Below are 15,566 nucleotides of genomic sequence, written 5' to 3'. Positions count from 1 at the left end.
GGGTGCCCTCGGAGGTCATGACTGTGCAGCCACATCTGGCCATTCAAGGTGGCATTTGCTGTGCTGGAGCCCAGCTCCCTGCAGTGTGACCTGGGCTTAAGCTGTTTCTCTGCACAGGACTTCTGTGGCTTTAGAGCCTTCCAAACCTTCCTGCTGAGTCTTGCTGGAGGAGAAGGTAATGCTGAAACCACTTAATAGAGTCTCTGGAGCCTAATTAAAGGAGGAGAGGATGTAAACTCAGAAAAATTTGGCATAGGATGACATCATTTGCCCTCCTTACAGTGAGATTTTACTGATGCTGAACTTGAACTAAGGTTCCAAGATGTCAAGTGATTAGCACAGGGTCACAGCGTGGTTAGAGGCAGAGTTGGGAACAGATTCAGATCTGCCTCCCAAGTTGGGCCTCCTTCCTTTACGGAAGAAATAGGACAGACGCTTTGCTTCAGACATCCTGGATCAGAAATCTGAGTTTTAACAGGAATCCGGTCAGTCTGACGCAGGGGAGAAAGAAATCCTGCCCTGAGAATCACTTCTTTACAACTCTCTACCTCTACTGGGGCACTTTTCTGCCGGTGTGGTTGAGAGCTTTGGAATTCCCACTCTGTCAATTACTAGGTAATTGAGCTTGGTCAAATCAAATCACTTTATTGCTCTAAACCTGACTTCACATCTGTCAAATCTGAATATCAGTTTCTATATTCTAGGGGTGTTGTGGAGGATTAAATAACAGTGTTTCCAATAATAAACATTACCTCTGACCAGTTGGTAGCCATAGAGAATAAGGTGTAAAGCTTTCTTCCTTGGGGTAGACATGGTCCAAGAAAACAGTTTGTGGAAGAAGACCAAAGAGTTCTTTAAAGAAATTCAAGGCAAAATATTAGACAATAGGCTATGCAGAGGAAAAGGTGAGATTTTGGTCAAGACATTGCACAGGAGGTCTTGGGACCTGGTGGGTTGAGACCCAAACCTGACCCAAGCTGGGTGCCTAGGGCACATCACATGATCTGTCTGAAGCTCAACTGCCTCACTCGTAAAAGGAAACAATGATAATGACTCTGTCCTTACCCACCTGTAGTGCTGAGCAAATGGGACACACAGTGAGGCACTTTGTGAATAAGCCAATGCTCCAGAAATATAAGTACGATATTTTCATACCAATATGGCAGCTGCCTTGTCCACCAGGTATTTCTTTCAGGACCAGAACAAAGTGATCAGTTAAAAATTGAATGGGTAAAAGCACCAATGTAAAATAGAGCCATAATTAGATCTGTTCTTCAGGTAGTTAAGTAAAGTATTCAATTACTATTTTTTAAAAAAAAATTTTACCTGTTGGAAGTCATGTTGCTGCCTTATCCTGAGATTAAGGCTTTGGAATTCTTATTCTATTCTTTGGTAGCAGCTACACAACCTCTAATCTCGTCTGTTTTTCCTAATTGCTTACCATATCAAGTTCAAACGGTGGAGAGCTGAAGGGAAAGTCTGTGGGCAGTTCAAAACCCCAAAACAAACAAATAGAAAAACAAAGAAATGGAACACTCCACCAGTGTTTCCTGCATTAACACTGACAGAAGGCTGATGAAAGTTTAATAAAGTGGCATCTGGTTTACACTTGGTGCACACAAGCCCGGCTTTCATGACTTCTGCAGGCTGTGCCTTCGCTTGCTTCTTTGCCCTCACCTCCTAGCCTGTTATTTATGAATTCTTTCATCCTGCTGGACTGGTCTGCTTGTTTCCTCAGTCCACCGTGTGCCTTCCAACGACTGCCGCTGTTCAAATCACCAAACTGCCGGCCCACGATGAGTCTCCTCTGCAGGGCTGCCCTTTGCCTGTGCTTCTCCCTGCTTCAAGGGCACAAAGCTTCCTCCACAAAGCCGTCAGGTGCCTCACGCCCTTTTGGAGGGTCTCTGCCTGCATCTCTGTGTGCCCTTGGCTCAGGCTGCCTTGCATCGCAAGTTGTCTATTTGCACAGCTGCTCTAGAGTCTTTAAGGTCCTTAAGAATGCATCTTTTCACCTCTGCACCCCAGGGTCTAGCACAGGTCCTGCAAAATTGAAGCACAATCATTATTTATTATTCTTGATAGTGATTCTGAAATTCTGCTCTCCTTTGATGAGAAAGAGTAAACAGGGATGGGTCCGAACTTCTACAGAGCAACCTCATGTGTGACAAGCATGTGCTGGGTGGCATGGTCAGGTGCAGGGGCTTTGGAATGAGACTATAAGCCCTTTCCTCGCTTCCAAACATGTGTAAGCAGTAATTAAAAACATTAATTACCTCTCTAAAGTTTCTTATTTCCTGACTTAGCATTCAAGCTGTCACATTCACTGACCCATGAACCAAAAATGTCTTTTCATATAGGCAATGGAAACAGACATAGAGTTGAATTTTGAACTCACTTAAATGATTTTGATTTTGGAATAGCAGAGATTTTGCTGAAAAGCCATTCCTTCAAAGGCAGTAAACTCATCTCTCTAATTTGTAAGTGGCTTTTCCCACCCACCATTGTGACCACAGTCACATTTAAATAATTTCATCAAATGAAAGCGTTTCTTTATGAGACAAAATCCAAGCACTCTAGCCATGCTATGGTGAATTTTTCAAGGGAGGCCTCATTTCCCAGGTAGCTGGGGCTCTTATGCATACATTTAGGCACTCAGACAAATATACTGATGGCATAAACTTATAAAGAGTGCCTCCACAATAAGAATGCAACTTGTATGACAAAAAATTTAAAATATCTTTTTAATCTCCAGACATTAGAGATCTATATTAAATTGAAGAAACATACAATTCTTGAGTTTTGTTGCCAGCCTTTGTTTGATAATGCTATTGAATATACTTTATTTTAAAAGAGCCTTGTGAGATGGCAGGGAGATGAAAGTTAGACAAAGAACAATGCTGCCATGGAAAAAGAAAAGGCAGCTACATACTTCTCACCCCTGCCCAGTGGTGACAGGTAGACACCTGGGGAGGGATTCTGCCTGCTGCTGGTCGGCTGGCAGGAGGTGCTGCCGAGAAACTCCTGCCTGGCACTCGTCCTCTGTAAGTGGCAAATCAGTCTAATCCAGACCCAGACATGAGGGCAAATTCAACTCCTAACTAGGGCATAATGAAACATAATGGAAGTACGCGACCCAGCAGCTTCTCAACATACAGGAGTCCTCGATTGCCACATTCACCAACTGATTTGCCGGGTGAGGACAAATGGAGATTAATAAAGCCATGTTGGGGCCGCTGCTATTGCTGGGCTAGACTCACTCTTTATCTGGAGGCTCGTTCTGATATACCCCTGAACAGGGAGCAGGATTAAAATTCATGATCCTGCTCATTTAGCAAAACCATCCCCAAAGGTCCTGCATCCAAGGCTCTCATTTAGCAAATGGCAAATCTCTGAAAATGGATCATGGGAGTGGGTCATGAATATTTTGCCTCTGAAATACCAAAATGTCCTATATAGAATACCCCCCCTCATAGGTTTCTGGGACAGGATACTCTCCCAGACAAACTCTTCAGTGTCCTGTCCCAGAAACCTATTGGGAGGGCTAATTGAGCAACACTTACGTGCACATAGGAAAGTAACATTCACTGAATGTCAGGCAGGTGGGAGGGGGATGCAGAGGATGGGGAAATGGGTGTGGTGCACACTGTCTGGGGGATGCCCAGGTGTGTGGCTCTGACTCAGGCAGTGCATAGGCAATATATGTAACCAAAGTGCTTGGACCCCCATAATATTCTGAAATTAAAAAATAAATTAAAAAAAAAGTTTGTTCTGGTAGCCTAGAAGGCACGGGGTCTTGTCTTGGCTCCAGGAGTGACAGAATAAGGAACACCATGGATAATCACTGAGCTGTATTTGTGCCTCACTTTCTCCATGTATACACTCAGTGCTTTAGACTTTGGAGACAACAATGCATTTGGCAAAATGACACTGCCCTTGAACTACTTCTACCAGTGGCTGAAGTTCTTGGTGATGGCCCTTCTTGGGTCTACCCTTTCTAAGGGTGTGGCCTTCAGTGGTTCAAACCTGGTGCAATTCACTCCTATTCAGAGAACCATCCTCAAAGGTTCTGCATCCAAGGCTCTATGAGAAACCAAGCAGTCTATGCCCTGGGGAAGGGTTTCTTTTTTAAAATACATTTGAGGAAGAAACAATTGTGCTCTGTTTCCCTCTGTTCCTTCCACCTAGCCAAGGCATTTTACTCTATGCTCCTTTCAGGCAATTGGAAAACAGCTGAAAAAATGCTATGGCAGCTTTGCAGAGAGCAGGCATTGCATAAAAGCCATCCTGAACTCAGGCCCGAAGAGTTTTCAAAGCCAGTGATCCTCGGCAGGAGCTGGCAAGATAAGTATTGTTGGAAAATTTCTGTGTTTAGTTCTCAGTCTTCCTTTCTTACTTTCTTCCCTTAAGGAAAGGAATGCAACAGGAGAGAGCAAATTTGTTTATTTTCCTGACATTCCTTCATCTGTAGAGCATTAGAAGCTTGTTTGTTACGGTCCTGGGTTGCTACTGGACCAGAAGGGAGGAAATTGGAGGTATAGGCCGAGCGATTTCTTGGTTTAAAAAGACAACAGTGCAACCAAACGAAATTCACAGACCAAGCCTCTGGCTGGTGCCTATTGGATGAGACTTGGTAAATAAGAACCCAAAGTGCCTGGGCTCAGAGCGTGACTGGGCTTCTCTTCTTGTTTTGAAGTGCATGTACAGTACAACCAAACAAAAGAAATTAGCATTCTTCAATTTACATCTCTCTTGATAGTCACTCAATACATTTCTGACTGACCTAGGAGAGCTCAGGAGCTCTGATTTCCCCTAATTCTTGCAGCCTTTCTCTACACTGCAGCTGGGCTTAGTGACGGAACTAGTGAGCATAAACATTGTAGCCCCAAACTTAGAGCATAGGTTAGATCTACAGCCTCAGCCAGGGGAATTGAGATTGCTACTAGATTTGTGAAGTTATATGTATGAATTTGCCATGCTAAACTCTCATATCTTCTTATAGGATGGAAATTCATTATGTAAGAAACTTGTCTCTAAAGAAAATACAGCTCTCAGGATATATTCTCTCTCCCCTCAAGTGTATGCATCCTAACTGGGGTACCCAGTCTCTTAGCATCCACTCTGGGTGAGACAGGGAATGGTTTCTATCCTAGTTGTCACACCTGAGACAGTGACACTTGTTAAGTCTTAATTGGTTTGGTGCTGAGGTCCTGTCAATGAAGATTTGGGCAGTGGCTAGAGTCCCTGTCATCTTTGCCACTCTTTGATAAATGATTTCTAGTGGCAACAGATGTGTTGGTTGATGGATTGTGCACAGATTGTTTTTAGGCTTTTAGAGTGACAGTTATCCTTTTAGGTCATTTTATCCAGCTTCTCCACCTCCCTATGCAGAAGTGCTCTAAGATCCCTAAAAGAAAGTTTGTCCTCCATGTTTTAGTTGAAATCCCCAGCCTTTTAGCATTTTAGACATGTACTAGAGCCTTTCCCTTCCCTCTGGGCAGATTGGAGACTCCCTCTAGGATATTGGTTCCTCTGAGTTTGTGGAATCATATCATCAGAATTTGGCCTCATCTGTGTCCTTTCTTCCTAAGACTTGGATAACTGACAGCTTGGTTGTAAATTAAAGTAAATTTAAGTTGTGATTGGGAGGCAAGACTCACAATGCTGCCATATTTGGCTTAACATATTTTCCTTCTTAGTAAAGAGAGAAGACAATATTAAGAAAGAGCCAGGAGTTATCAGCCAGATTTTCTACTTCCATTGTGAAAATAAGTTATCTTTGCTATGAGAATTCTCCTTGAGACTCAGGGCAAATTTAGGCCGTCCAGGTGCGGGGAACGTGAGGCCCTAAGGCCACATGTGGCCTTCTAGGTCCTTAAGTGTGGCCTTTTGACTGATCCAAATTTTACAGAACTAATCCTTTTATTAAAAGGGGTGCAGCAGAGAAAGATGAAGCTTTTCTTGCCTCCTTTGGTGCTTAAAAAAGAACAATCTTGAAATCAGAAGGCCACAGGTTCCCCACAGCAAAATGGCAACATGTGGACGTGGTGATATAGTTGAAGCAATGAGGCTGTCCCTTATTAGCTGCGTAATAGCAAGTCACAATCTCACGGAGGCTCTGTTTCCTCCTCTGTCAAGTGTGGATAATGATACTTGCCCTAGTCACCTCATGGGGTTGTTCTGAATACCCTAAAAGATACAGTAAACTTTGTCTTACACAGGGGTTCAAAAATCAGCATGTATGATAAAAATCAGCTATAGTAAAATTATCCTTATGAATCGTAAGATTCTGTGTAGGAGACAACTATTCTGTCCCTTAATAAGTCCAACACACCAGCATTTTTCCATTGCTGGGACAGGTCATTGTTTCTTCAGTTGAGTATAAGATGAAACACTTGGTTTGCATTTAAAGTCTGTGTTGTACAAAAAAACGTCTGTTTTAAACAGTAGAATTTCACTTCAAATGAGGAGATTCTCTTAAAATGAGAGCTATATGAGCCATGGGACCAGCTGGAAGAAACGCACAGATATATCACCTGTCTTGGACTCTGGGGATGAAATGGCAGGTGGCACCCCCTGCAGTGTGTACGTTGTTTCTCTCTTTCTTGTAAATACTGTAATTGCTTTTCTTTATTGCTTTGTATGTGTATACTTGAATTCCTGTAAGTTAAATGCATGCATGTGACTACACTGCAGTAAAAGCTTTGAAGAGAAAATCAAAGGGCTGTACAAATGAAAGATGAAGTTGTAATGGAAAGACCAGGGGAAAAAAGGGGCTGCCAAGAGTGGAGAGTCAGAACTGCCATGATAAGCCCAAATATTGCTGTCAGAGGAGGAGCAAACCAGAATGCTGGGTGCTGAGGCTATGTTTGCTGTCTAGTTCCTAAGACCAGGAGCTCAGCAGAAAAGGCATTTTTTTTTAAAGCAACTTTGCAGTTATACAACTGCATATATTTGAAGTGTACAATTTGATGAGCTTTGACAAATGTATATGCTCCAAAGCCACCACAATCAATAGTTATAACCCACATCTCCACCTCTCTCAAAAGACCGCTCATGCCCCTTTGTGATCCATTTCTCCCTCCACCCTCATTTCCAGGCAATGACTGATCCACTTTTTGCCACTACATATTAGTTTGCATTTTATAGAATTTTATATAAATGGAATCCAAGAGTATGTATTTTATTTTGAGGGAGGGGTTTATCTTCTTTTACACAGAATAATTATTTTGAGATTCATCCACATTGTTATTTGTCTCAATAGTTTGTTCCATTTAATGCCTGTATTATAGTGTTATGGTAGGTATATCACAATTTGTTTATCTATTTACCTGTTGATGGACATTTGGGTTGTTTCCAGTATTTGGTTGTTACACATAAATCTGCTATGAACATTCATGTGCAAGTCTTTGTGTAGATATGTGTTTTTATTTATTTGTTGTAGAATGGCAGGGTCTATGGTAGCTTTATGTTTAGCTTTTAAAGAATCTATTGAACTGTTTTTCAAAAATTTTGTATCATTTGATATTTCTTCCAGTAGTGTCTGAGAGTTCTAGTTGCTCTGCATCCTCGTCAACACTTGATATGATCAGGCTTTTTAATTTAAGCCCTTCTGATGGATGTGGAGTGGTGTCTCATTGTGGTTTTCATTTACATTTCCCTGGTGACTGATGATGTGGAGCATCTTTATATGTGTTTTTGACCCTTCACAGATACTCATTTATATTCTTTTTTGATGTGTCTGTTCAATTTTTTGCCCATGAAAGAAAATAGGTTGCTTATCTTAATATTGAGTTGTTAGAGTTTTTAATATATTTTGGGTACAAGTCCTTTGTCGGAATATTTTGTCCAGGCAGTGGCTTGCTATATGTTTTATTAATGGTATTATATTTTTCAAAGAATAAAAGTTTTTAATTGTGACAAAATAGCATTGGTCAAAATACATTTAAAGAAATGGTCTATTATTTTCATTTTCTAAGAAAACTTTGCCTACTCTTTTATCTTACCTAAAGCTTTTCTCCTTTATCTTCTTTTAAGAGTTTTATAATCTTAGATGTTATATGGATGTCTATGATCCATTTCAAATTACTTTTTGCATATGGTGAGAGGTAAGGGTCAATATTCATTTTTCCACCTATGGCTGTCTCATTGATCTGTTGCCCTTTGTTGGAAAGGCTATACTCTTTTCATTGAATTGCCTTGGCACTTTTGTTGAACAATCCGTTGACTATACATGTGTGGGTCTATTCTTGGCCTCTATTCTGTTTGTGGTTTGTAGCTGTCATCTGCGGAAGAGATAGGCTATAGGAGACTCATGTTTCCATAATAGAACCAGATTCCCCAAATGGACTTTTGATAGAAAGTTTCTATTTTCCATTATAAAATTAATAGATTGACTCCTAAATAAAATCAGGTAAAGAGCAAAAAAGCAGAAAGTAGAGGGAAACATTCACTTACTCTACTCTCTGAAGCAAGCTGCTCTTCACTTGGAAAGTGCAGGCTCTCCCACTTTTTCCTTCCTCTGTAAATATTTAACAGACATAATCACAGGCAGAATTGTCCAGTGGTGAAAAGTTCAATCTGGAGTTAGATTGCTTGAGTTCCAATCCCAGATCTTCCACTCACCAGCTTTGTTATCTTGGGCAAGTAACTTAATAGAACTTGGCTTTGTATCCCTCATCTATAAAATAAAATCTATGACATATGCTTATTTGAGGGGGAGACAAGGGTTTGAGATAAACTATGTGAGGCACTTTGGGTAGTTTCTAGAACAAAATAAATGCTGCAAAATTCTTGGCTAGCCTCATCATTATCTTCATCGCTTCCTTCCAGTTCTAAACACTGTTATTTTCTTAGGAACAGGTAACTAGATTTGAGACAGGGTCTACAAAGAACAAACCACACCTCACTGTAACTATTTTGACATGGTTATTGTCTTGCTGTATGCATCTCTGCATGTACTTAACAGATGACGCTGACCCTGAAGAGAGCTAGTGTTCCAATATCAGCACTGTGTTCCATGCCCAGTGAAGGCCTTGGGCCCCTGGGCAGCTATCAGGCAGTGGGGCTAGCAGCCAGTTAGCACGACGTGCACCCAACCTTAACTGTGCAGTGTTGGGAAAGTCAACACTGGCCTTCAAAGACCAGGTGGTCCCTGCAGAGCTGGCTTTGAATTTGCCCACACAGCTTATTCCCTGCCACAAATATGCCAGCACTTCAAAGTAAACTAATTTAGTTCTTCCACCCTGGGATTTTTTTTTTGAGTCTTATTACAAACACCGTAAGCAATACAACTATGATATGATAATGTGGGTAGATTTTAATTTTTATTTATTAAAAAATTACCCACATTTTGCAGACATTAAAAAAATTCACCTGTAGGTTATTCGTGCCTGGATTCAACTTTTACTTTTTTCAAAGCACAGCAAGTGCATGTATCCATTGCTAGATTTTACATGTAGAAATTTGTAGTATGAGGAAGGGCAGCAAAGATGTGATACAGCTGTGGAATCAACTCCATGGAATAGCTGGGTCCCAGATGTTTAGATTCCCCCAACAGGAAGACATACAAGGTGAAATACCTGTTCATAGCATCTTTGAATCCAAACTTTCCTGTCGACCTGAGCCTTTTTGAGAAGATCTTGTCTTTTCTAGTGCAAGCCTGTTGAAGAGCCTAGGTAGATTGGGAAAGATGCCTATTAACATAAATCCTGCGGAGGTTTCATGGCCATCCTAAATTTTCTCCATTTGCACTGCTAGACCCAGTTCACTCTGCTCTGCTCTGTGGAAGCTGACTTGAGGGCCTCACTAGTGGACACTAGGTTTGGCCATTGGAGGCACCAGCAAGAGATGAGAGGGAGGGAGGAGAAGGCGGGTGGGTGTTGATTCTCCCCTCTCCCACTCTGCTCCACTCCTCCCTTGAAGGGGTTGGGCCCTCTGGACTGGCCGCTCAGCTGTGGCTCTCTCTCAGGGCTCTGGCGGAAGCTCCCCTCCCTGGCCCTCCAGGCCTGGGGGAGTCGGCACCTTTCCGCTGTGGCTACTTCCAGAGTGCCTGCCCACCCGCCGTGGGTTCCCCCAATCACCCCTGCAGATGGCTCCTTCGTGGAGATCTCTGTCGGAACACACCATCTGTTTCCTGCCGGGACCCTGACCGATACAAGGGCCAAAATAAGCTCCTCCAAGGGAGGCGTCGAGAAGCAGAAAATAAAGAGAAAGGAGATAGCATTATCCACTTACTGCAGCCTTCTAGGGTCTAAACGCCGTGTGAAGCATTTTGCATGTATTCAATAAATATTTACTTAGTGCTTTCCGTTGGCTAAATACTGGTGGATAAAACAGTCTTTGCTCTCGAAGGGATGACACAATTCAATCCTCCTAACAACCCTGTCACTGTTATCACGACTGCAGACAGGGGGAGACCAAGTCTCAGAGAGGGCACGTTACTTTCCCAAGGTCACCAGCAAGTAATGGCGGAGCTGGAATTTGAACCCCGGCGGGCTGACTCCCCCGTAGCAGCAGCTGCTCAAGTGCCCTCTCAAGTCAGCAGCTGGATGAAGCCCCGGGAGGGGCGCTGTTTTGCTCAGGCGTGGTGACGAGAAAAGCGAAGGGAGAGCCTGGAGCCGTCACGCGGGAAGGCCACGCCGCCTGCCCGTGCTCGGGGCCACCGCAGCTCGGATGAGCCGGCGGAAGGCTGTGGCCGACGGGCGCTGGTAGACAAAGGCAATGCCGGCCCGCAGGGTGAGGATGAGGATTCAGGTTCTTGCCCTTGGCCCTTCCCCGTTCTGCCAGGAGCCCGCTGCTAACAGCAGGCAGAGACACCTCTTTGGTTCAAGTCCAGGCATTTTCCTCTGCTCTGGCACAGGCATTTGTGTGCCAGGAAGGGACCGTGTCCCTCACAGGCAGAAACCTTCACTAGGAGGTCACTCTTTTCTGCAGTTTCCTGAAGGACATGCTAAGCCTCAAGAGGAAAAATACACTTGCTGGCATATTGCTTGTGGAGTCAGGAGGCAAACCTCGGGTGCCCCTCCGTTCTTCTGAGGATTGTTCATCAAACCCTGAAGAGAACGGCCTTGGACTGGACCAACTTCCTCCAGGGACGTTCCTGAGCAGCAGCAAGAACAGTGTGGACACCCACAGCTGGCCCTGCTGGGGTCCGTCTGCATAGCCCCACTCGTGGGGCAGCCGGGGACTCAGATGCTGGGGACTCAGATGCTGGGGCCGCAGGCTGAAGCCCCCTCTGCTGCCGATGCCCCGTCTTGAGGCTGCCCAGGACTGCGGGCAGGAAAAGCAGCAAGCCTTTCTCTTTCTCTTTCACTTTCAGAACCACCAGGCTGCATTGCTTCTGTGCAGCAGTTTCTTTATAAACTCCAGTGGACTCCTGACTAGCCCGTTTTCTTCTCTTCCTTTCCTCTCTCCCTTCTCCCCTTTCTCCTTCCCTGCTTCCCTTCCTTCCTTTCCCCCCAACTCCGTCTTTCCATTTGCTCTTTCCATTTCTCCTCCTTTGTGTCCCCCTTATCTTCCTTGTCTCCTTCCTTTCCTTAAAAAACCACCTTCAGCCAGCTTCAGGCATTAGATAAGATGCTGGAATTCAAAGTTCGTAGGAACATGCATAGGAACATCTACTATCTTTCTATGGTACCCAGGTGAGTGTCCCTGATGCCTCATCTGTCATCAGGCAGATAAACAGACACCTCTGGGTACAGAAAGGGCTTGAGCTTCAAAAGATTCAAATGAGGCAATAATAGGCAATTTAAACATAGGTATCAAACTAGCACTTTTTCTTTTTCTTTTGAGAGGTTCAAAGAAACACCCTCATTTTATTCATGCCCATTTCTTATCTGTGTGGAGAAAGTGGGGTGCAGTCAGGCCAAGTACATCAGCAATTGAAGAACAACAAATATTTCATTTTTCATGGAGCTAAAATACAGGCTGATTTTGAACTCTTTTTACCTCTTGTCTTTGGACAAAGCAGGGTAGGGAATAGGTGGACCCAGGTTAGGTGTCAGGTTATCCAGCTCATTGCATGAGCTTCTTTCCTGTTCTATAGAGTTCTGCTCACCTTGCAGTGAGCAAATCAGCTTTCTTTTAACTTTTCCACTCCATTCCTATGTATGACCAACAATTCAGGATTTTCCATGAACCAGATAATAACAGTTGATGGTAGAAGTGAGAGCCAGGAATTTTTATTTGTAGAGAAATCTCTAGAGAAGCTCTCTCCATCCCCGCCCTGCCCCAGTATCTATCCCATTCTGGTTGGCTCAACATCCATACAATGCAGTCCAAGAAAGTGGGTGAGTCTGTCCCCCAAAGGCCTTATAACTTAAAGTGAGGGAAGGTCTAGCACTGAGTGTCCATCTCCCACGCCGCCATCTGCTATGGACTGTGTGGTGTTCCATGAATGAAGCACCTGCAGAGTGTCAAAATGCCAGGCCACTAACCCTGACATCACCTGGCACACACATAGAGCCGGGCTCCCCGGGGTTGTGAGCTCATTCTCCAGGGCGGAAAGAGGTAGATTATTTGTGTGTTTTCTGTCCAAAGATGGCTGCTCCAGGCCTGACCTTGTGGAGGCTTCTTGGCTTAGGGGGAGGTGATGTCACTCGGCACTTCCTGCAGCTGCTGTAGCATGAGGAGTTGCCCTCCACCCCAGGCCCCAGAGAGGAGCTGCAGTAGAGAGCCGGTGCATGTGGGCTGCATGACCAAAGTGTCGCTCTGACTTGTGGTGGCAGCAGACAGGCAGCATTAAACGTAGCACGTGAGTTAACAGAGGTGGCCTGGTTGGTAGAGAAGCCAGGCGACTCCGGAGCATGTCCACATCTCGTTCCTGCACCCTCGGGGGTGTGGTCCACGTGAGGCCGGGCCTGAAGTCTCTTTCAAGTGGCCTCCATAGACTACTGAGTTGTTCCTAGAAAAGGTCAAAAGCTCTGCATACAACCACTGCATTAGTTTTGAAGTTTTCTTGTTGTTGTGTTTTAAATTATTTTCTCATAAGCAGTGACTAGTCAAGGATCTGATATTCTAGGGCAGTATTTGGCTGATGGATACACTAAAAGTCCAGACTTCACTACTATGTGGTATACCTGTGTAACAAAATTGCACTTATATTCTTTAAATTTATAAAAAGAATTTTTAAATTCAGGATATTATGGGGGTACAAACATTTCAGTTACATGAAATGCCTTTGCCTTGCCCAAGCCAGGACAAGTGTGTTCTTACCCCATACAGTGTGCCCCATTTCTATTAGCTGTGGGTTTACCTCCCACCCCTCCACGCCCCCACCTGGCTGGCACCCAGTATTACTACCATGTGAGCACCTTAGTGTTGATCAATTAGTACCAGTTTGATGGCGAGCACATGTGGTGCATGTTTTTCCATCTTTGTGATACCTCACTTTGAAGGATGGGCTCAGTCTCTATCCAGGATAACATAAGAGGTTTTAAAAAAGAGCATGGACCATAAAACCAGACAAATCTGGCCTTTAAATACTGGCTCTGCTTCATGACAGCAACAACAATAATTCTTTAAAATTTTTTTTTATGTAACCTAAAACATTTGTCCCCCCTTAATATTTTGAATTTAAAAAATAAACATTTCTTTCTTTTTTTTTTCTTAACAAGTATAAGGAAAACATTAATTGAACCAGGGGACATAATATAAATTATGGTGACCTATACATAAAACCTGACACCAAATTTGGTCATTTGGGAATATGCATATATAAAAATATGTATTAAAATCTATACGAGAACACAGTGCAGTAGTTAATCCACAGCCCCAATAGGAGTGGCTGCAAAGGTAGGTTTGGGTTGTGGACTCAGGGAGCTCTTGGTCTACAGCCTCAGAGGTGAGCCCTACATGAGACTGTCTGGCTCTGAGGAGGAGCCAGGAGAGCTTGTCTTTGAAGTCAGGGCCCCTGTGAGCACCAAAACGTCACAAGTATGTCATAAAGCAAAAATGGTGCTGGGAACAAAGGCAGGAGGGACAAGGGCTGTCCTTTCCCTAACAACAATTTTTAAGGAACCATATACCAAGGCTTAACATAATGCTTGGCACATGGGAAATGCTAAATCAATGCTATATCATAAAAATAATGTTAAAGAGATCACATATTAGCTGTTCGTGGGATGTAGACATAATTTCTCAGAGACATAGGAGGCATGCAACTTCAAATAGCAAAAGCAAGCATAACTTTTGCATTTTCCCTGCTGTGTAGTAGTCCCTGTCTCCTGCCATTACAATTCCCTTTGACTATTCCTGTGTAGAAACGAACTGTGTTAACAAACAATAATCCTTCCCATGGTGGCTGTTTAAAAAATAAACAAAACAACCACAATAACATTACCAAAAAAAAAAAAAACCCACCCCAAAAAACCCCCACAAAAAATCCCAAACCTTTAAATATCCCCGATATCTCCATCCATACTGTCATGGTCATATCTTATTGCCTATGGGTGTCTGTCTGTTTTGCTGCAGTTGTAACCTTAGGAATATTTAAAACAATATGGATGAAATGCTATCTCTCTCTTTTTTTTTTTGGTAGTTTTCTGGTACTGGAGGAAGTGCTGAGAGGGTTGGGAGGATGGACAGTCACTGGAGGCTAGAGTGACTGTCATGCTTTTGTGGTCAGAGGGGAGCAGGTGGTGCCTTAGACTTTCTGCTGGAGGGAGGTGGTTCAGTCCTGGAGCCTGAGCCTGGTCTGGACTCTGCCTCGCAGGATCTTACAGGCTGATCCCGTAGCAGCAGCCACACATTCACTGTTCCATCGGAGCCTCTGTGCTGGGTCAGACACGAGTCCTCACTGTTCCCTGAACACGAGGGAGACTCAGATGAAACTTTCCAAGTTGCCTTGGGCAGGTCTTTTCTGTAGGTTTGGGGTGAGGGACAAACCTCCCATGCGTCCCCCCGTGGAGTGGGGTGGGGACCACAGCACACCAGCAGCTCTCTCCGGAATCCCTCACCTCATCTCCAATAACCCCTGACCTGTTTATGTTACAGTAGCAAGGTAGATGAAGGGTAATAAAAAGGTTATGCAGTTGGCTTCAGAACACCTCCTTTGATCATTTTGTATCATGTTTGGAATGTTCTATCTGTCGCTTCAGCATTTCATTCAAAAATTCCAATAATAATAATAATAATACCCTAACTTGACTGCACGTCTCTAGTTATTGCCCTTTCTCCTCCTCTCCTTCACATCTGCAGTCGTCAGCTGGAATTCTCTCCCTACCCTCTCTCCTGTTTGGAACCCGCTCACTCATGTTCAGATCTCAGGCCAAACGTCCCTACCTTCATGCCTCTCTCTCTCCTCCCTATTATAAACTCCTGGGTGTCAGGACTCTTTCCTTTGAGCACTCATCAGTTTCATTTTCACATTTATTTATATGACCATTAATCTGTGCCTGTTCATCACTGTATTCCTGGCATATGGAGACATTCAAGGAATACTTTGGAATGAATGAAGGGATGTCTGTATCACCCACCAGACTATGGTATCTGTTGAAATCCTTCCCTTCAGACTTCAAGACAACATTTCATTGTAGTTGTTGCTCAGTAATCTTTGCAGGTCTTAATCT

The 15,566-nt window shown here is 43.7% G+C and overlaps 1 long non-coding RNA gene across 2 annotated transcripts; it reads right to left on the bottom strand.

Annotated features, from left to right (window-relative positions):
• Positions 1-714: 714 nt before the first annotated feature.
• LOC123640827 lies at positions 715-11,260 on the bottom strand. Of its 2 annotated transcripts, XR_006736082.1 has the most exons (5): positions 10,234-11,260; positions 9,579-9,670; positions 8,455-8,518; positions 1,678-2,040; positions 715-852 (listed from the first exon to the last, which is right to left on the bottom strand). It is a non-coding gene; the product is annotated as an uncharacterized LOC123640827 (long non-coding RNA). The 2 variants fall into 2 exon arrangements; XR_006736076.1 differs by lacking the exon at positions 715-852 and having other exon boundaries at positions 1,598-2,040.
• Between the last annotated feature and the right edge of the window lie 4,306 nt (positions 11,261-15,566).

This window comes from Lemur catta, chromosome 1 (assembly GCF_020740605.2).
Source record: "Lemur catta isolate mLemCat1 chromosome 1, mLemCat1.pri, whole genome shotgun sequence".
Classification (NCBI taxonomy): Eukaryota; Metazoa; Chordata; class Mammalia; order Primates; family Lemuridae; genus Lemur; species Lemur catta.
Note: the sequence above shows the minus strand (reverse complement) of the source record. Positions and strands in the feature narration are given on the sequence as shown.